Source organism: Natator depressus, chromosome 6, assembly GCF_965152275.1.
Source record: "Natator depressus isolate rNatDep1 chromosome 6, rNatDep2.hap1, whole genome shotgun sequence".
In the NCBI taxonomy this organism is placed as follows: domain Eukaryota; kingdom Metazoa; phylum Chordata; order Testudines; family Cheloniidae; genus Natator; species Natator depressus.
The window spans coordinates 41,504,969-41,527,621 of NC_134239.1; the positions used below are offsets into that span (position 1 = coordinate 41,504,969).

At 41.2% G+C, this 22,653-nt stretch overlaps 1 protein-coding gene across 2 annotated transcripts in view; it reads right to left on the bottom strand.

Moving 5' to 3' along the window:
* The window catches only part of ELP4 (elongator acetyltransferase complex subunit 4), a 263,256-nt gene that overhangs the window by 205,457 nt on the left and 35,146 nt on the right, over window positions 1-22,653 (bottom strand). The window lies entirely within an intron of this gene.

Sequence of the window (22,653 nt, forward strand, 5' to 3'; positions counted from 1 at the left end):
GCAGTCAAGACTTTTCACCCCCACCTAAAGAAACACTGCAAACTAGTAGGATTATTTGATTAAAATGAACAGTTGTAAAGTGATACCAACGTTTGATTAAAATAAGACAGATAGTACCTACTGAATTCTACAAAGCACATCGGAAGCTGAAAAATGTTTTCTAATCATTATAACTAAAAAAGTACTGCACAGCATTATATATTGTAAGGACACAGAGTGGAAGCCATAGCACATGGTCTGCATCTTCCTTTCCCACTAACCATGAGGGGAGGACCACACTGTTAACTACAGACTATTAACAATGAAACAAGCCTGAAAGTCAATTCAAGGAACAAAAAGAAGGTACAAATATTTTAAAACTTTGAATTTATAGAAGTTACTAATGCAGCTGTTGTTTCAAAAACTGAGTGTTACTGATTGAGCAATTCTATCAATGAGGGCTCAATTTTAGCTTTGCCATGATCTAGAGTAAAGAAGAGTGTGTTGTTACCCTGCTGCTCTGTTGAGGGAGTAAATTGCACCAGATTGATACCCAGCACAGCATACATTCCCAATACACAGGCACAGTTATGGCCTGTGAGGGCATGAGAGATGGTTGTGGGGCAACCAAGGCTTTTATCCCCCTCGACTCCCACACCTGTGCAAATTGGGATGTAGCAGTTCTGTGGAACCTGCTTCCTCTCCTGTGATGCAGGTAGCTGGCGCATGGCCCTTTACCCTTCTGAGACACTTTGGCCTGGTCTACACTACAAAGATGGTTGACATAAATTGACCTGAGAAGGCCTAGTTATGCACATCTACACCAAAAACTGTCTCCTGCTGATGCATGCATTACAGTGATGCAATAACATTACCTTCCTGAACAAAGCAGAGCCTTGGTCAATCCACTAAGGTTGATGCAGGGGAGTGTAGACACTGCATTACATATGTCAACCCTAACATTCCTCCAGCCGCTATCCCACTGTGCCCTTGTTCCAGCAACAGTGTTGATTCGATCACAATTTTTAACTTTTGACGGGGCCAGAGACCAGAAGTCCGCCTTGCCTGTGCCCCAAAACTCATCTGCATGTTTTTGAAATGCTTTTTCCTGGTTGTCCACCTTGGCAAACATTCCTACCAGTTCATTTTTGGTGAAGGTATCTGACCATCCACATAGAGACCTAGTAGATAAAGTGGAGCAGACAAGAAGTCTTAGATCTCCTTGGCCCATGGGGAGAAGAGGATGTGCAAGCACATCTGTGGAACAGCAATAGAAATATCTACATCAACATGCAGATGGCACAAAGGATACAGAAATGGGGTCATAACAAGGATGAGTGAAAGTGAAGGAACTTTACCAGAAGGTGAGGATGGGCAACAAGAAATCTGGTGCTGCCCCACAGACCTGCCACTGTTATAATGAAATGCATGCCATACTTGTCAGTGACCCCACTAGAACCCTGCAGATGACTGGGGACACTTCTCAGGAGCCCAAGGCAGAAACTCTTGCTGTGAATAGTAAAGGGATGGGGGAGAAGAGACGTGGCAGGGGACTTAAACCATGCCACAAGCTGTTGGAAACTCCAGTGGACTCACGCCTGTACCACCAGGTGAGCTCACATGAAATTGATGATGAAGAGGAAGGGAGCTCGGATAAGCGTGTACATGCATTTTTCTAATACATTTTTTACTTTTTGTTGCCTGTTACCCCTTCTCTCTCTTTCCCTCCCTCCCACAACGTTCTTCCCCATTTAAAAATGGAGTCCACCCCATCTGCAAGTTTATAGAAAAAAGTAATTGACTTCTGATTGCTTTACTATTATGTATGGGAATAAATTCAAAAAAGTAGTAAGGCAGTCTGATTACACAATCCACATTTGTCCGAGCACAGGATGCTGATTTGAGGTAGAACAAAGAGAAATAGACTCTGTGTCCACTTTTCAACTCTTTGGGTTGTTGGGGTAGGTAGGGGAGCCATGCAGAGTACTTTGTTTATCTTAGTAGGGATGTCCCTTTTATCCTCTTGAGAGATCTCGATAAACTTTCATGGAGATACTCTGCAATTCTTTCTCGAAGATTTGTAAGAATTGTATCCTTATTTCTTTTCCTGCACTAGGAGACTTTCCCATGCCACTCTGCAAGGATTTTGGCTGGCACCATTGCAGTAATCAGGCTAGCAGTATACAGGCCTGGGTGGCTTCGGAATGCCAGTAGTAGCTCTGTTCTCTGTGCCTTTGTCACTGTCTGAAGTGAGCGACCATCCAAAATCATTGCAGTCTGCGAAAATATTGCCAATATTCACTGCACTATCCCAATATTCATACCTGATGAATGGTGCCTATCACTGAAAACTTCTTAGCAACAGAACACCCCTTCTCCCCTCCTCCCTGTTTGGCTAGGGCAGGCTGTATTCACTATGGCTTGAGCTGCTGAGTGTTGCTGCAGCGCGGTGCTCCAGAATTGAAGTGACAATTAGCATTTCTTATTAAAAGATATTTATAGGAGTCTTGAGACTCATCTTTCCCTGTCCACTGTGTCTAAATCTAATGATGTATCTGTCTGCTTTAATCAGCAGCCTCTGGCATGATGTCCTTGAGAGATATGCCTGCTTAACATCTGACTCTGATCAGGATGAGAAAGAGGACTAGGGAGGATATTTTCTCCAAGATATTCCAATCCTCTATAGTCTTAGACCAGGAACAAAAGGCTCAGAGGCAGCATATGACTGTGGCCATGGAGAAGGACCAAGAATGGAGAGAGAGAGAGAAAGTCAGAGGTTGTTTCAGGAAAGGAAAAAGGACCAAGGCGCTTTGGGAAACGTATCAGGACATTATGGGTTTGCTCAGGCAACAAACTCAGATATTGCAGAACACTGTTGACCTACATACCTAAAGACTCTGGACTCAGCAGTCTTTCCAGTCATTGAAGTACTCCATGGTCAGTGCTCCCTACATCCTCCAACATACCAGATCACAGCATGATGTACCGTTACATCCTTACCCCTTACCACTCCATGCCAGGGAACCACAAGGAGAACTACAGCTATGCATATACCAACCTGTGAAAACACCAAGTTGGTGCATGTGTAGCCCTACCTACTACACTGTAGTAAGGTTTTACGTACATGAACATAAATGATCACTGCTTACTGCTGTTTTTCCTTGGGTGTAAAATATAGTTCACTCTGTTGCAGTGCTGTTACAGATTTTTAATTTCATATTTGTTTGCACTTTATTGTGTTCAAAGAAACAGGCAACAAAATTTAAGTTCTATTTTGGAAACTCAGTATATATTTATTAGTCTACACCAAGCATTGCAGAATTCAAACGCAGGTAGCAAAGATCCACCTATATTTAATCACACTATTAGAGACACTATTTCATAAAAGGATCAGACAACACTACCATGATCAGTGTCCCCTCTAATTTTTTACATTCATGTGCAGAATGAATTTTGTTATGTGCACCAATATGTAGGTGATGTGTGACACACCACCTTCATATTGGTGCCCATAAAAAAATTCATGTTGTGGGGATGGGGGCCAAGGGGTTCGGAGTGTGGGAGGGGGTTCAGGGCTGGGGCAGAGGATTGGGGTGTGGGGGAATGAGGGCTCTGGCTGGGGTGCGAGCTCTGGGGTAGGGCCGGGGATGAGGGGGCTCAGGGCTGGGACGGAGGGTTGGGGTGCGGCCAGAGCAGTTTGGGGTGCCAGCTGCCCCAGGGCTGTGGTGGGGAGACAGTACTCCCCCCAGCCTTCTCTCGCTGCAGAAGGTCGGGGCCAGGGGAGGAGGCGCCTCTACCCAGCTGCAGCAGCTCCGGCGGGGCTGGGCTGGGCTGGGCTGGACCGGGCCGAGGGAGGGTTTCCTCTCCCTGGCAGCTCCGGTGGGGCTGGGCCGGGCCGGGCCGAGGGAGGGGCTCCACTCTCCGGCAGCTCCGGCGGGGCCGGGCCAGGCTGGGCCGAGGGAGGGGCTCTTCTCCCCCAGCCATGGCAAGTCTGGGACAGGTCCATGCTGGGGCCTGCGGAAAGGGGCGCCTCTCCCTGCTGCAGCTGTGAGTCCCTGTGCAGGGCTTAATAGGCCGTGTGCGGCGGCGCAGCTTAGAGGGAACTTAGACCATGACTGACTGTTAAAATGGTCTTTTAAGACTCTTTTCAGCCATATAGCTCCACTGTTCGCTCTTTTAATAGCCCTTATTTCTGGTTGCGCAAATTCAGCAGACAGCCTGTCTACCTTGCCCCTCCACCCTGGTGGTAGCTTTTCCCCCTTTGCCTCACAGCTATTATGCAGCACACAACATGCAGCTACAACCAAGTAGACATTTGCATTACTGAGATCCAATCCAGTGAGTAAACAGCACAAGCATCCATTCTGTCTACCTGCTGAGGCAGTAGTTGACTCTTTCTTTGGTGCTGTTCAGGTGGCCAGTGTACAGCTTCATGAGCCAGAATCACTATTGGTATGTCAACATTGCCAATGGTAATCCAATGGTCAGAGAAGAATTTCCTTGCTTGCAGCAGCTTTTTTAAAAAAAGTACTGTGTTCTCAAAGATGCAAATGTCATACACCTTGCCTGACCAGCCCATGTTAATATTAGCTCTTGATTCTCCACTAGAGCTTGCATAGCCAAAGGAAAGTATTTCTTTCTGTTGATGTACTCAGTGGCAAGGTGGGCTGATGCCAGAATAGGGAATTACGTGCCATCAATTGCTCCAACATAATTTGCGAACCCCATTGCTGTAAAACCATCCACTATTTCCTGTTTATTACTGAGAGTCACAGTCCTGTGTAGCTGGAGATACTTAATGATCTGACACACTTAGATGATAATGGTCTCCATTGTGGATTTTCTAACTCCAAGAGAAACAGTGGAGCTGGGGGCAGAGCGGGGCTCCCTCTCCACCCCACTGTGAAGGCTGGCCTGGGCCCCGACATGACCCCCGAACAGTGTGGATTTTCTAACTCCAAACTGATCGCCCACTGACCGAGAGTAATCCAGTGTTGCAAACTTTCAGTGCATGATCACCACTTGCTTCGCCAATCAGTGTCTGTTTCTCAGGCCCAGAAGCAGCAATCCAGTGTGGAGCTCCTCCGTGAAAACCATCAGCATTTGCTTATTGTGCTTGAACATTTCTGCATCTTCCTCACCTCAATTCCAGGTGCAGTAGTACTTGTTCACGTACCGCAAACATATGAAAATCATGGTTCCTGCATTAGCAACTCTCATGAGAACTGTGCTGAACTTTGCAGGGTCCGTGGTTCTACCAGAGAGACCTAAAAGTAGCTGAGAGGGTTTTTTTAAAAAAAGTGTAAAAATTATGTAATGTGTAAAGCATTATGGGATGGAGAAAGTGGTATGATAGGAACCTGACCCTCTAGCTCCCAGAAATCCCTTGACAAATCACTGATATCTCAGATAAGTATTATGAAAATATCCCATAAGGCATTGAGCCAGATGATGATGCAGGACACACTGGGATCCCTACCCATGGTGCACCACATTTTACACTGACAGCCAGCCTTGATGAGCACATGCAGCTCTGATGCAAGCACCCAAGTTTGCACATTCGCAAGCAATATACAAAAGTTGGTGGCTATACGCCAACATAACCTGCATCAACTAAACTATGTTGTGCATACATGGCCAACTCGGTCACAATTTCCCCTGAACAAATGTACCCCACCCCCATGGCCTTGGGGATATGGAAATGTCAGGAGTAAAATCCCTTGCCCCGAACTCCTGAGGAACCTCCTCTATCGCCCCCAGAGCGAAGAGCGATTACACCTCCCAGAGAAGGAGTTGCTTGTGAGAAGGGTCCCTGAAGAGGGTCTGGGAAGGTAGGTGGGAAGGCAGGAGGGAACAGAACTGGACAGAATATCCCAGTAATCTGTTGTGATCTGGGACCAAGCAGGGTAGAAGTGGGATAGCCAGTTCACAAAGGGAGGGTATGGATCTGGATTAAGTCCTGGTGCTCCATCCTTGGGTGCACCTTCAAAAGTTACATTTCAGCCCCGGGGGCTGCTTGGATGAGCCCTGGCCCTGGCCCGAGGAGGACTGAGACTGGCGCCTCCTATTATTCCTGCCCCTTCTCCTGCCTGAGTCCTGCCTTGGGGGTCTGGAGTAGAAGTGGGGGGGGAGGGAGGGGACTGGGGTTTGAAGGGCTTCCTCTGGGGTGTAGGAGCGTGGATCCCTAGGGACTTCAATGTCGCCCTCGAGTCTTTGAGACTGTACAAATGGGAATCCGTGTTCTCAGCAAACAAGCCAGCACAGTCAAAGGGCAGGTCCTGAATGGTGTTCTGGACCTCCGGGGGTATGCCCGAAACCTGTAACTAGGCGCTCCGTCTCATAGTGATTGCTGTGGCCATGGTCCAAGCCACAGAATCAGCTGAGTCTAGGGTGGCCTGGTGGGAGGTCCTTGACACCACCTTGCCCTCCTCAAGAAGCACCGCGAACTCTGGGCAAGAGCCTGATGGGAGCAATTACTAGAACTTAGCTAGCACTCTCCAGGAACTAAAAGCATAGTGGCTGAGCATTGCTTGCTGATTAGCAACGCGACGCTGGAGCCCCCTGATTGAGTAGACTTTACAGCCGAAAAGGTCCAGTTTCTTAGCGTCCCGTGACTTTGGGGCAGGACCCGGTTGACCTTACCGCTCTTTGTGGCACAATATACCTCCTTTCCAACCTTTTGGCCCTGGGCGGTATGGAGGCCGGGGTCTGCCATAGCACCTTTGTGGTGTTTTGTATGGTCTTGACAAGGGGCAAGGCTACCCCAGAAGGACCCTTCGTGGCAAGAATGTCCACCCCTGGGTCCGAGTCTTTTGTCACCTCCTCAGCCTGGAGGTGTAAGTTTTTGGCCACCCTCCTTGCGCCTGCAGGGCTGGGGACTGTGCCATCATGGCAATAATGTCCCGCCCAGCCTCAAAGGTATCCGGTGCGTAGGGGAGATCAGTCTCATCCTCCAACTCCTTCTGAGTCAGGGAGTCCACAAGCACCGGACTCGACGGAGGCCCCGGCAGGGCCAGAGTTGACGGTGCCGGGATCTGAGGACCAGGCCGTGGGTGCCCTGATAAAGGACACACCCCGCTGGGATCCCAGTGCTGTTTCCTGATGGGGGACCGACCCCAGTCTGCCTTCTTCTTCTTCTTATGTGGCACTAGGGGCTAAAAGCAGTGCCGCATGCTTGAACCCACTCTGTGAGCCGGGGAGCAGTGTCAATGCTTCCTGGAGGAGTCTTTTTTCAGTGCCAAGGCATCCCACACCAAAACCGGTGTGCTGCGCACCGATGTTGCCGGTGCCGCTTCTGGTGCCAGCTGAGGGTGAAGAGCCGTCTCCATTAAAAGGAGCTTGAGGGGATAGTCCTGCTCCCTCTTCATCCTGGGTCTAAAGCTCCTGCAAATGGAGCACTTATCTGTCTGATGGCCCTCACCCAGGCACTTAAGGCACAAGTGCGGATCGCCCTTGGGCACAGGCTTCCCACAGCGTTCGCAGGACTTAAACCCCTGAAACCGAGGCATATCCCAGTCAGGGGAGCTGGGGGGGGGGACCTCCAAAGGAGGCTAGCTATAACTGCTACTAAACTGCAACTTTCCTGAACTATTTACAACAAAGTAGAAGTAACCACTAGGTAGGCACTTGCGAAGCAAGAGACTGAAGAAAGCTCCAATGTCCGTCAGTGGCGGTAAGAAGGAACTGAGCAGGCAGCGGGTCAGCAGAGTCCTATATACACCACCATGAGGGCGCCACTTCAAGGGGCTCCACAGTTGACCTGATGGGTACCGCTAGCGGAAAAACCTTCCGATGATCGTGCACATGGCGTGCGCACACACCTATTGGAATGGACATGAGCAAGCACTCAAAGAACTACTCTCATTTCTTTTTCATAGTATAATAAACCAAGGATTTATTAACAATTGGCTACCAGCATTGTCTTTCGTATAAGATCTAAGATACAAATTGATCTGGGGTATGTGACTGGTCTCTTGGGACTGGGAGAAACCTGAATATTTTGTGATTGCTGATGTAAGTGACCGTTTATCATTAAGTCCAGCTTACCTGGGTGGCAAGGTAGACTGTAGTGCCTAAAGAAATTGTCTGTGACTCCATGGTAAGACTTACAGTGAACCAGGAGTTCACACTGGTTACTGGGTTGGTGAAATCTAATTATAGAACACACCACCAGTTTGGGGTGTCTACCCTGCTTTTTAACAGTATGCCTGAGGTTGGCACTCATGATTGTGAACGATTCCAGACAGCGTGACAGCACTGTATTCATATTTGAATATTATGACTAAAACAGTCAATATAATACAACACAATAAATATGAAATAGGCTTTATGAAAGAGCCCTGTAATAATGAATGATCCCCTCTGATAAATATACGAACTGCTATTAGCCTTTGTGAAATTATATACAACTGCATTTGTATCAAAAGAGTAGGTTAAAATTAAAATTTTAAAAAGCATCTAAAGTGATTTAGGAGCCTAAGTCTAATTTTCAAAAGTGACTTATGCACTTAGGAATTGGACTTTCAATGAGACTTAGGCATGTATGTGCTTAAGTCACTGTTGAAACTGGGACTTAGATGCTTTTGAAAATTTTACCCTAGAAGTTTTAAGACAATGGATACAGAACCATTAAAAGATGCTAAGGCAATACAGCTTAGAAAGTATGAAAAACAAACTGTTTCCTTAGCTCTAATTTTTCTTTTTTAGGGATATAATATGAAGTGTACCTAAGTGCATAAGTACTTTCATAATGATTAAAGTAACGAACTAGAAACGAGAAAAATAAAGGAATTATCACTGTGATCTATGCTATGAAAAAATAATAATTCCAGGCTGTAGTTTGACTCTCGGATTTTGTTTTCTTTCTATGCAAAGAACACCCTTCAATACCAATTGGATTTCCACGATGAATCTCAATTCCAATTGTGTCCTTTTTTCATATGCAATACCACCAGACTAAACATATAAGCAAGATAGAGAAGAGTCACTGAGGTACATAGCTTACTGCAAAATATGAATAAATTCTTTATAGTTCTTGTTTAATTCAAATTGTTTTTAAATTCAGAAGTGTTTTCTTAGATTCTTAGACTATAGTGCGATAGTATTTCTTAGATTGTACTGATGTGATCTTGCTGCCTCATGGCAGTGGGTGTGACATAGTTGAACACTTATTTTGCACGTTTAAGTGGTTGGTATTGCATTCCCCTACGCACATATCTAAGTGACATGCATCTTTGCACATGAAGGGTTAGCAGAAGACATTTGTACCAGACTATTGTTCTGCCAAGATTCAGTCTTACTGCAAAACATGTATATTTTGTTTCATGTGTTTACACTCCTTGCTCTCATGCATTCTCGAAACAAGAGATAGGTTGATTAAAAGGGGTGGTTATAATTTATTCATGTACTACAATCTCAAATGAGCATATCATGAGCTAATTTCTCACATATAATTTATTCCATATCTTTACTGAATAAACAACGGGAAGCTGTCTATATGCAGCTCAGTGGTCTCATTTCTTTCTTTCTTTTTCATCTCCCTTTCCTCTTGGATTTTTGATTCACCACAAAAAATCTAAGAGAGCACCAAAAACTGAACCAAGTCTCCTATCTCCCACTCTCATGCTACAGGCAAAACTAGACACTAACATGAAGGAAGAATGAAATCACAGAGCACAAGCAATGCTTCAGAAACTGATTTTACAGTGCAGATAATCAAGTATAATCGCCAGAACATCAATTTATGGCTTTTCTAAGGGGCCAATGCTATACCCCAGCTTGGGGAGGTCTCTTCTGCTTGTCCCTATCTACCATATTTTTTAGGAGCACAAGTTGGTTATTGATACTTGTCTTTTAACTACACAAGTCTTCCAGTTGCAAACTGCTGGGGGTGAGGGGGGGTAGGGGGGAGGGAGGGAGAGGAGGGGAAGATGTTTCTGAAAATTAGGATTAGAGACAGGCCAAATATGATCTAAACCATTTTAAAAATAGACAAAGATTATAAAATTTCAGCAAAAAACAGTGTTACAGACCCATTTTAAATTGCCAATGTTTACATTTTTACTAAAGCAAAAGCACTCAGCACAGTCTCATAATGTTGAGAAATAAACACTAGAACTAAGATTACATAACATCATGTAACAGGTTACCGTTAAGACTAAGTGTTAGTATGTGGAAGAAACAATTAGGAAATCTGTTCTGGATTGGATAGAACCGCCAGACTGAAGTGCAGAATAAAACATAAAACCAAGAAAGTAGAGACCTATTGGGCACAGATGTGGTAGATGTTGACTGTATTTGGTAGACACATGGATACGAAAACCAAATCCCACAACCAGAGCTGCTCAGAATCAGATCTGCCAAAAAATAAAAATCATCAGAGGCAGAATAGCATTGAAGGGATATGTGGCCTAATTTGGATCTATAATGTAATGCTACACCTGTTATTGAGTGACAGTATGTGCTTTTATCAAAACAGAGTACAGAGCAGTCCTAGGAATTAGGTATTATTATTATAATATTAACTAGGTTAAAAAAGACCACTTTTGTGCAATTAATCAAACAGAATATAGTCCTATTGGCAATACATTTCACATATTGCTATAAAGAAAGGAAGAGATGAGTAAAAAAGGTAGATACTTCCACCTGTATTGAATGACATTTGTATACCTGTAATTTGTTGGGTTTACTTTTATTATGAATGAAAATAAAATCTAAAATCCTTGACATAAATGAACACTTGATTTTAATTTCTCAACGTAATTTTTTGGGCAATACAAACTTCTGATATAAAATGTAATAGGCAATGGAAGGCCTGCCTATGTACTTTGGAAATCAGTGTAAGTAACAGAATGACCATTATTTTGTGTTAGCACTCTAAGGAGGACACAAACATTCTTTCCAGAGGCTTGGACAGATTTTGTTTTCTTTTGATACAAATGAATTGCAAAAGTTCTGTAAACAGATTCACTATATTTTCTGTCCAAACATTAGCAAAAGTCTGGGATAATTTGAATTGCTTTTTGCCTGCCCACTTTAATGACTTTCCATTTATTAATAACACTGCCACAGCCACCCTTTATTTCTATATAAATAGGCACTTCACAAACTAGAATCTATTCCTTCTTGAAGAGCTTGTGCAATACCAAATAGCATCCGAGTTCACATCAGCTCATATGAGTGAGTGAGAACAGACTACAAAGAATAAGAACTGTACACACATAAACCTAGATTATCCCACTTTAAGATAAACTTTAAGGCTATGAATTTAAATGTTTAATTATACAACCAAGAAATGCAAAAGTTGAGGCTAAAAGTGAAACCTCAATACTTTCCCCTGGTTTATATGCATCACAATAGTTTTGTTATTTTTCTAGTTGGATGCTACTTTATCAAATATACAATTTTTCCTACAAGCTTAGAAACACATGCATAGCCACTGCAATATATTTTTTCAATTCTTTCATATTTACACTAGCTTCATCACCAGAATAGTCTAATACATATTTGATTTAAATGTTGCATATATATTATCATTATTATGTATTTGAGTATTACAAACTATACATTAAATTAGGGAATTTATTTCCTCTAACAAAAGGTATACCTCTATAATTATTATTACAGTGTATCACAAGCCTTATCTCATGAAACATACGTCAGGCTTGATTTTGCTCCCACTGAAATCAGTCAATGGAACATCTCCTATTGACAAGAATAGACGAAAACCTGAGCATTTTAAATTGTATTAATACTAGTGTATTTTTATTTTTTTTGTTTTTTATGTAGGAGTTATACTAGTCTGTATTTTTAATGGGAACTATTGCAAACTGCCTTAAGGTTCAAATACCATTAGATTATGGTCTCTTTAGAGCACAATCTTGTTTTCTTTACAACTAAACATGTACACAGATTTTGTTGTAATTATATTTCTAACTTCACAAGAACAAGAATACTGTAAAATGAATTTTACTATAAATTAAATATTAAAATTGTTGAATTTTCAGCTTAAATAGAGATAATACATTTATGGTAGGTGTGTCATCAAAGAACTAAATTGCTTTAGCTCAAAGTTTCATATATCACTTCTGATAGAGAACAAGCATAGAAATTTTTAGCCCAAACATGAAGGTTTCTCACAGGAGTAACTGAACACAGGGAATTAATGAAAGTTTTGAAGTAGCTGTAACTATAATGATGGGCCAACAGAACACACACTACAATTATACCAGCATAGCACATATATATATGCATCCACAAACCATTATGTTACTTCCAAATTTTAAACATAAAATATTTCCTAATTAATAAAAGATATCACCATGGGATTTCACAATATTTCATCTTTCAGGTACTATCCACGTGCTGATTATTACAATTACCTATTTACAAATTCAGATACCTACAGTAAAAATGAAGGTCAAATTATAGTACTTAAGCAGTCTTCTTATTTTCCATCAAATATCTTTTGGAAAATTCTACTGAAACTAGTTGATATCACTATACACATTATTTTTATTTTTTTAGTATTATAAAGTTATTTCCTGATTAAAAAAAACAAACAAAAATGATGACATCTTTCTCAATTAAGAGTTACTAGTACATGAGAACTCAGAATATTGTTAAATGGTAAATACATTTTTCAAATCAGTTTTCATTGACTTTTTAGAAGTTTCTACAAGCCAAAATTAAAATTAGTTTCCCAGGTGTCCTTTTGGCACATTCATTAAACTCTCCTAAAATCGTTCAGGTAACACCTGCACAACTTTTGTGAAATAGGGTCATCATTATGTCAATTATAAAAAAAACCAAACCTCCTAGGCACAGATCATTGTTTTTCAGCAGATCATAATTAGTATAAATCCTATCTAAGCATTCACTTAACTCCCTAAGCTTGCCATTGTTTTGGATCTTACCACTGACATAAGCAGGTACACACCTGTTGCTATCACCTCAAACTGTAACATCACTAGTCAACCACTATGTCATTTGGAAGGATGAAATTTCAAGAAAGGAGGTTCTATTTCCTATCATTCGCTTTTAACATAGACAAAAAGATGGCACTAACATTTTGGTAAGTCCACTGAGAATGTTTCTCCTCTAGTAAACACTAGAAACACTGCATCTTTATTACTCACACTTCTGGTTTGTCACAATCAACTAATGAGGAATAAAGCCTTTTCTTTACTTCTAGAAAGGGACATTTATCTTTATATACTGCTCTATGATAAATGTTGGCTTACGTGGTGCATAGGACACTATGCAGGCCCTCTGCTTTCCATATTTTTCAGGTAGAGTCTTTATTTCCACCTACACTAATAATAGAGGGGGAAGGGTTAAGGGAGATTAAATGCCCTCAAGAGGCAATAATGAGGAAGGAGCTACTTCAGTATATTCTCCTCAGGTGGAAGGTGTATTAAAAAAATTCCTGTGCCACAGACTAAGAGAGAGCCAATCATTCTTCATGTGTGGGGCTATGTGGAAGCAGTGGAGATTATTACAGACCTCAGATGTGGAGAAATGTCCCGGTCCAGGATGATCAGATATGGATGGACCTTCACTATAACATAATCAGCCAGCATCTTCAACAGTATCAAGAGCCATGTTTGTCTCCAGTAGTAGCAGGCTAGTAAGATCATAGAAATTTTGAAATTGGTCAGGACCTTTGCAACCAGAGGAAAAGTATTCCTAAACATCCATCCTCAGCATTCTGGCAAAAGGACGAGAAAGATATCCCACTGATGGAAGGCTACTGCTTGTTTTTTAACAGGCAGTTGTGCACAGATCTCTCTCTGGTGTGACCTACTCAAGAAAGCTCCGATTCACTACATTGGCCAATAGCATAGGTCCACTACTTATTAGCTTAAATTGGTCTGAAACTATGTCATCCTGTCCTGCTATATAAATAGAAGCCAGGAACATCTTGAGGGAATCTGTCCAATCTCATACTTATGGCCCAATAATAACTCCTATCCCTTGCTGAGAGGGCATCCACCACCCAGATGAGATGGCAATGTGTGATTTTTGATCTCCGAGCTTTTGGACCTAATGAAAGTTCCTCGTGTGGACACATGGTTACTTATATTACTGTTTGTGGCCATCAGGTTCTTATTGATACCTGCCAACTCCAGCAAAGCCTGTTTTGGATCTGCAATGTTTAGATATTTTCCTGTCGTAGGAAGGCTTTGAATTGTGCCATGTCAACCAAATCTTTTAGGTACTCCAGTTGCCATGGGGGAACAAGGTGAGACTGCAGGTAGTTTATTTTGAATCCTAGTGTCTCCAGTTCCCCAACAGTCAGAGATGGTGCTTAAATTCTAAGGTGTAAGGTTATTTGACTAGTCAGTTACCTAGATAGAGGAAAACAAATTCCAATCCTGTATAGAAATACAGTCACTAGTGCCAAACATACGGATAGTGTGAGTGCTCACCCAAAGAGCAGTACTAAGATTTGGTGGCATTGTTACTCTTTAAGAAATCTAAAATCTATTCCTATCTGCATGTAAACATCAGTCAGTTCCAGAATGATGTCCTTTAGGAGAAACATGACTGGCTCCAGACATGCTATCTTGAAGTTTTCTTGCAGATAAAAATTTGAAGTCACAGTGATCCACAAAGAGCCTTGCTTTTTTTTGTTTTATTTTCGTTTTGGGCAATAATAATAATAATAAAAAAATCATGGAAGCCCATGACCTATCCCTGACTTTTACTAAAAATATTCATCACAAAATAGGGAGCCACTAGGCAGCTGCGGGGGCCTGGCTGGGAGGTACAGGGGCTCCCACCACAAATGGGAGCTCAGCGCTCCATGATCCCCTCCCCCACAGCTCTGAGATCCCCCACTGTCAGAGGCCGGGAGCTGTGGGGGCTGGCCAGGAGCTGCGGGGTCCCCCTTCACCCATGGCAGCTCAGAGTACCCCGGTGCCTGTGGAGGCTGGGAGCTTCAGGGACCCCGCTGCCAGGGAGCTCTGGGGTCCCGCCAGGAGCAGTGGGATCCCCCTTGCTGCTAGCGACGGTTAGAAGCTGCAGGGGTTCCCCTGCCACCTGTGGAAACCAGGAGCTGTGAGGTACCCCCACTGCCTTGGAGATCGGAGACCCCACTGCTGTGGATGTGGGTACCTTGCAGATCCTGGCTGCCCTGGGTGGTGGGGGTACTCTGCAGCTTCCAGGCGCCTGACTTCCACAACCTCCATGATAAAATTGTAGTCTTACTTATAGCCCATCTTAAACCTCATTCAGGGTAGGGGGATGGTAAGATCCCAGCAATGGGCTGGATGGGAGACCTGGATGGAAAAGAGCGGGGGGTTGGTGGAAGCCCCCAACTAGATATTGAAATGATCATGGAGTTACCTGTACTGTTCACTGTTTTCTGCCGTGTAGTCCCTGACATCTAATAATAAAGTTGCGGCCTGACTGAAACTATATCAAGTGTCTCCTGTCCATCTGTCGTCATAGCCTGACAATTCCTCCAAAGCAAGTTCTGTGGCTCCAATGGATGCTCCTGAAGTGACAAATGCCTTAGGAGATAAAAAAGCACTATGTCTCCCTCTGACAGGCAAAGGTGCAAAACTGCCAACGCGAAGTACACTGCAGAACACTTCAATACCTTTAAAAAGTTTGCTATTGAGGAGGGCTTAGGAACCTTTGACTTTGGCGGGCGTGTGTGCGCTTGGAGTGGAGAGAACAATAATATTCAGTGCTCTTGTTTTCATGTAAAAGTTTAGGTTAGAGCCTCTGTTGTTTGATAGGGGAAAGTCTGTAAGACAGACCCAATAAACTACATTTTTATTTTATTTATTTTATTTTATTTTAATTTAATTTAATTTAATTAGAGAGAGAGAGAGAGAGAGAGAGAGGTGTGTGTCTTTTGTCTCAGTCTTTGTGAGACTAGCTTGCTTTGATACTTCCGACAGTTAGATCCTCTAAAGCACTTGCTGGGAAAAATGTTTGGGAACTGCTGGGTGGATATATCTAAAGCACTGCATCCAGGATTAGACTACTTGTGACAACATCTATGAGTACATTTCATACCTGAGCCACTTATGATAGGCTCCGAGTTACCTGTTATAGTAGTGATGTCTGTCTACAAGGGACAATGGATCCATCCAGGAACACTTCTTATCAAGATACAAAACGGATGTTAAAAAAAAAAGTGCATGGAAAGAGTAAAGCAGGTCATGTTTACAAAAATCATTTGTGGAAGGGACAAGTGAGAAAGGAACAAAGCCCCATCCCCACACAATCAGAGAACGCAAGCATCAGCAGTTGAACTGGCCACAGGCTGCAAATAGGGTTTTTACACTGACCCTGCTCAGAAAGGAACTGGTGACTACAGCTGCAGGTGACATGTACATTCCACCACAAAGTCTTATATAGGATGCACCCTTGTAAAAGCAACATTGTAGTGCTTTGAGTTCAGATAGTTCCTGGCCTGGGCTGCGTGCAGGAGCATGAACGCAAAAGCCACGCTTGATCAAAACTGTGTAATCAGTTTTTCCAGAGATTTAGTACTATTTCAAAAACAAAATTATTTTCCAATAGCTTTATTAAATTGTTAAAAATGTTTTGCAAATCATTCCACTCCCCCACATAAAAAGCAACTGAAATGATAAACTCTGCTGTCATGGTAGTATGCCAGAATTATTTTTCCAGAACTAATTCAAAAACTGAGTCAGGATTATGACCGTGTTTAAACTGTACTAAGCAAATATGTTTATGCTCATCTGATAGAAACCACAATCCAAGAACAATACAAGATTAATAAAATATTTACCTCAAGAAAGCTCATTTAGAGCTTGGAAATAATCATGTTTGCTATTAAAACTAAACTGGTACTTTTGCAAGGCTCATTGCTTAATTAAAAGTACTTAGCTCCTCCATAGCACAGCTTTGAAAAGATCTGGGACTTTTTAATTTTGTGGCATCAGGATGTAATATCTGACAACTGTTACATTCTCCCTTGCTAGAAGAAACAGCACATGAGGGTCAGATCTTAATTGACAAGAGTGCTTCCGGCCACGGTGTACTTGGTGCTGGTATATAGACAACGGAGCTAGTGGCAATGTGCAAGTGAATAAAATAAAACAAAACAAGCCATTCCTGAGGACTCCTAAAGCACAACTCTGCTCCCTGCAGAATGCAAATATAAAAGATGGATAATTGCTAAAGTTAACAAAAACAATTTATTGTGGTTTGTATTAAAAAAAAATCACAAAAACAAGAACTAGAAAAAAATCCAGTTTTCTAACGTATTTCCACTGACGTTACACTGTCAATACACAAACAGTGTAATTAAAGTAACTTGATTTCCTAAAACCCAAAACTAATGAAAGTTTTATCACAACTAGGATTAAGCGTTTTATTAATAAAACTTTCATTTCTACAGTAAAAATGCATATAATGCAAATGATCAATAATCAATGTCTTTGTGTGTTTGCTGCTACATTACTTTGCTTGCTTTGTTTTGGCAGATGCACTACGCAAAATCAGATTCTAACAGTATGACCTCTCTCACTTCTTATGTTCTCCAGGGCATAATGAAACTCAAGATACAATCCCACAGCAGTTAATGAAGCTTAACCTCACACCCTCTTAATTACCAATGCATTACACCAACTATAGACATCATACTTCTCTCTAAGCTATTTTACAATGCTACAGAAGCACTACTGTGCTATTATTTAGCACCATAATACAGGCTATATGTGAAATCCCTCTTAAATAAAATCCTTTGAACCTTGCAGGTTTTGATAACTGCATAATTAACACTAAAGAATCTTAAACATTATCCTATTTAATGATAAAAAATAAAGCTTTTTTTTGAACAACTATTTATGTAAGTGTATTTTGCAAAGCAGTTATTGCCACAGGTGTGATTACGGAATGTTTGAAAGAAAAAAAAAAACTACAGTATGACTCTCTGTTGATCTCCATTTGCAGTGATATTTAAAGAGTTTTAAACCCACACAAATATAAGTGCTTCTTCATTATATTAATTTTTAGCATTTAAAGGACACCAGTTCGTCAGTAAGGAAGGGTAAATACTTTGTTTTAATAATGTATTGCATAATTGTTATTTTAACCAAGAAAAACTGAAGAGGATTCCATTTCTTCTGGAAACACTTTTGAAGACAAGTACTATTGTTCATGAATATAAAGCGACTGGACACAGAATTTATTTCCGCCAATGCCCCATGCCCATACAATAGTTCATTTCCATTTCCAGGTGAGACTTAGTTCCTTTCATATTCTTTTCTGGACATTCATAGTAGAGACTAGATGCCAACAGAAGATAAATCTGAATCAGAGGCAAAAAAATCCTCCCTTTCATGTATTCAAAAAAACGATAACTAAATGGAAGTTTGCCAGTGACTACAGATGGATCATGTGACCAAAGATTTTTTCATTTTGAAAAGTGCTTTCTCTACTATACATATGTGCATACATATGCAAAGTTTATGGGTTAAGAGTCATGTATCTCTCTTTTTCATGATTTTCTGTCACCATAACTCTTTCCAACTACATGTAAACTAGGAATACATAGGGGAGGTTAGATAATCTCTTTTTTCTTTCATTAATCCCTGAATTAGTTCAGGAAAATCTCAACAGGACAGGATGAATAAAATAAAAAAGGAGACCATCACAAAAGGAGGAACAAGGAGAGCCCGCTTGAAAAAGCTGAAGGTGTCAGAGGCCCAAATCCTGAAAAAAGTTACGTACATGCTGAGTTTTCAGGACGTCAGTAGCCCCAATGGCTTCAGTGGGATTATTCATAGGCTTAAACGTGTGTTTAAGTCTTTGCAGGATCAGAGCAATACAGAAAACATTTTTCCTTATTTCCTTCATAATTGCCAAAATGATAATGTACACAGTATAAATAATCACTTCAAGGAGCATACGATCAGTATTATTTACTTCACTGTCACAAGCTATAATACCCAATTCATCAGAAAAGTGTGGAAGCTCAGCTTTTCACTATTTTGATCATTACACGTAGGACTTTCCTTACTGACTGTTCCTTTTTGCTATTTGTTTGACTTCTCCTTGTTCCAAATAAACATTGCCCCTCTGCTTGAATAGTATTACTGGCCTGATTAGCACTATCTTTGGTTAATCGATTTATTTTTCTTTAACACTAGACAAGAACTGAATCACAGACTCCAAGGTCAGAAGGGACCATTGTGATTATCACTGTGATGATCACTGTGATGAATTTGCTGTAAAGAAAGTGATTAGACCAGCGGTTCTCAAACTGTGGGTTGGAACCCCAAACTGGGTCACAACACCGTTTTAATGGGATCACCAGGGCTGGCTTAGATTTCCTGGGGCCCAGAGCCAAACCCCGAGCCCCACTGCGCGGGGCCGAAGCCAAAGTCCAAGCGCTTCAGCCCTGGGCAGCAGGGCTCAGGTTACAGGCCCCCTGCCTCGGGCTGAAGTCCTTGGGCTTTGGCCCCTCCACCCAGGACGGCAGGGCTCAGGCAGGCTCAGGCTTCGGTCCCCCCTCCTGGGGTCATGTAGTAATTTTTGTTGTCAGAAGGGGGTCAATGAAGTTTGAGAACCCCTGGATTAGATTTAGATCAGCTGAAATTAGTGCACATGCTATTTGGTAAAACTGCTGCAGGATGAACAGTGTTGATCTAAACAGATTTTTGAAAAACTTACCCACAGAGATATTTTGATGTAAATGAGTAGCAGGAATTATATTGCATCAACTGAACATGACAATTCTGAAAAGTTTGATTTTAAAATACAACTTGGTAATTCTTCTACATGTAAGACGGAAACAAAATGCTGACCTAAATGCTCTAGTGTTTCTATAATTTGGTCTTTTAGTTATATTTTTTTTAGAGTATATTTGGTAATAATGTGTAATATTATGTGCCCAGCAATTATTTAAGTGATTCAATATTCACAGATATGACATTTTGATTTAGAATATCAAAATCTATAAACAAAGATCTAAAGAAAAGAAAACCCAGTAAGCAAGCACGCAATGAATAGCAGACAGGAAACCTGGAGTTTAAATCTAAACATTTGTTCTCTTAGGTTCCTGCAAATCTTTCCACGATTAGGGACTGAATCAATCCTGAACTCCTTCCTGCATGATCCCTGTTTAAAAATGGACTCAATGTTATTTTCTCTGAGAGAAACAAAGAATCTTTTCCCAGTATAAACACGCTCTTTCATACTCATGCCTTCCGTTTCAAGTTTTACCTTCAATTATAATTGTAGGTAGACTTGATATAGACATTCTATACACCAAATATACACAAAAGAGAAAACAAGTAAGGGCTCTAACAAAGAAATAAGATCCCACACAATTAGTTTTTAAATTTGGAGGCACATGCTATTGCCAGTTTCTCAAAGTTGTAGAAAATTGAAAAATAAATCTAAAATTAAATATTTAATTCTTCTTCATTTCTGATGACACTACCTAGTGGCTATCTTTACTTCAGAAAGAGAAGCAACAGAAGGTGGAAGAAGACTTCAATAAGAAAATGAAGGAGAATAGAAGCTTCACCTTCTAATAGTAGAACCTGGAATTAGATTTCTATATATGTGATAAACATAATTGTTCACTATTGGCACTCAGGCCCAAACAGCATATGGGATCTTCATCTTCACTTCTTCAGCAGCATGTTGTCATAGTTTTATGTAGTAGCATTATGACAGTGAAACCTTGTGTACTTGGCTGAGATTCACAGTCTAAGTCAATAAAGTTTCAGAAGTACAACTCTTTACTAAGGATGTGAATGTGGAAGTTCAGTTAGGGAAGACAAACTGGCATAATCAAAAGAGGCTTAGAATTGAGATAGCAGAACCTTTCGTATAAACTGATATTAAGCAGAAACTTTGGAGATGTATCAGCTAGGTCACTTTGATAAGCTAATGCAATTTGAAAAGTACAGTCATCAAAAGTGTGATAATTAGAACACAAACCTGCTCGTATACATTTTCCAGTGATTCAAATGTCTTCTTTGATGTGCATCCAAATAATGACAATTAAAAATGCCATCTTCTGAAGTAAACATGTATCCTTACATTCACAAATAATTCCTTTGCAATACCAGACAGTGCAGACCACTGTATTAAATTAGGCCATCTGCATCCCAAAAGGTTAATTTGGAAGTCCTCGGCACCAGTCAGATGACTCTTCCCAGATTTGTCACTCCTCCTTTGGATGAAAAGCTTTATCTACTGGCTTGCCTACAAGAGGAAATTTACTGGTATAGTTATAATGCCATAGTTTTATCTATGTAACTCCTCGTGTGGACATTAAGAATGTTTTTTTTTTCTGATTTAGCATATGTCACTTTTGAAGTATAAACTAAAAGGCACTCATTCTGGAATAAGACTATCCACATGTGGAGCTATTCCAGTATAATTGTAGTGGTACAGTTATCCCAATACATTTCCACATGAAGACAAACCCTACCTATGAAATCTCCAGTAAGAGTACTTAGAGTACTTTTTGATAAAACACCACCAAGCCCAGGTAAGCAAGTGTTTTCAGATTTTTGCCCACTAGATCTTCAGTGTCCATTTCCTAGCCTGGATAAAACTCTTATTTTGCTTGAATTAAGGACGATAAACAGTACTTCCACATAGTAACTGTGGCTGCGATGTGCAGCTTTTGAAGACATGCCTATGTTAGCTTGTACTCTAGCTAGCTCGCTACAAAATAGAAGTGAGGACACCACCACATGCCACACAAGCCCATATGACACCCCCCTCCTCCACATCACCCTCACTTCTATTTTTAGCTAACTATACCAAAGAGTGCAGGTATGCCTAATGATCCACAAATCATGCCAGTGGCTGCAGCATAGATGTAAAGATGCTCTGATGTACATGAGCTTTGTAGGTACTCTTAGAGATTCTCATCCAAACTGGGGGAATAGGAGGAATGAGAAATGTAGTGAACCCAAGCAGATTAGATATTTTTGAAACCACCAGGCAATGGAGATATGCAAATAGATACCTTTGATATTTGTGTGTGTTGCTGAACCAGCAAATCTGGGAGAGGGGGCAAAGGTTGCTTTAAGACCACCTTTTAGTTCCTTGTTCCCTAGGGCTGCCAGGAGACACTTCAGTCCCCAGCCTAACTGGAGGGCTGTCCTAATTCGATTGGCTGCAGTGGCCTCCAAAGGGCAATTCAAGGGGGGTGGAAGAGGTGTCACTGGATCAGGGGTTGGTTTCATAGAGTCAATTACAACAGATTTACATTGGCCAGTTTCTCCAGTTAATTTGGATTATTCTTCTCTTCAGCTATTTGAATACTGATAACATCTTCTGGTGGTGTGTTCTAGTTCCTCTTATTTTATGTCTAACAAACCCCTGATATTGGACTGCTAAAATAATTTCACATGTAAGTGTCCTCATGGTGGTTTCTAATTAATTTACAAAAAGGGTAGAAAAATGTAATTTGAGTTGATAATCACTAATTTATACATTTCCTAAGAAGATATCCATTAAAACATTACTGTATACTGTTGCACACAAAGGGAGAACAGTGTTTTTATCTTATAGGTAAAATTTCCATCAAGATAAATTACACAAAATTAAAAGACCTGTAAACTTATACAGTGTTAGGGTGAAATGTGAGTCGGGATCCAGGAGTTAATAGAGATTTCATAATCATAGAAATTAGATACTGGAAAAATCTCTTATGCCATC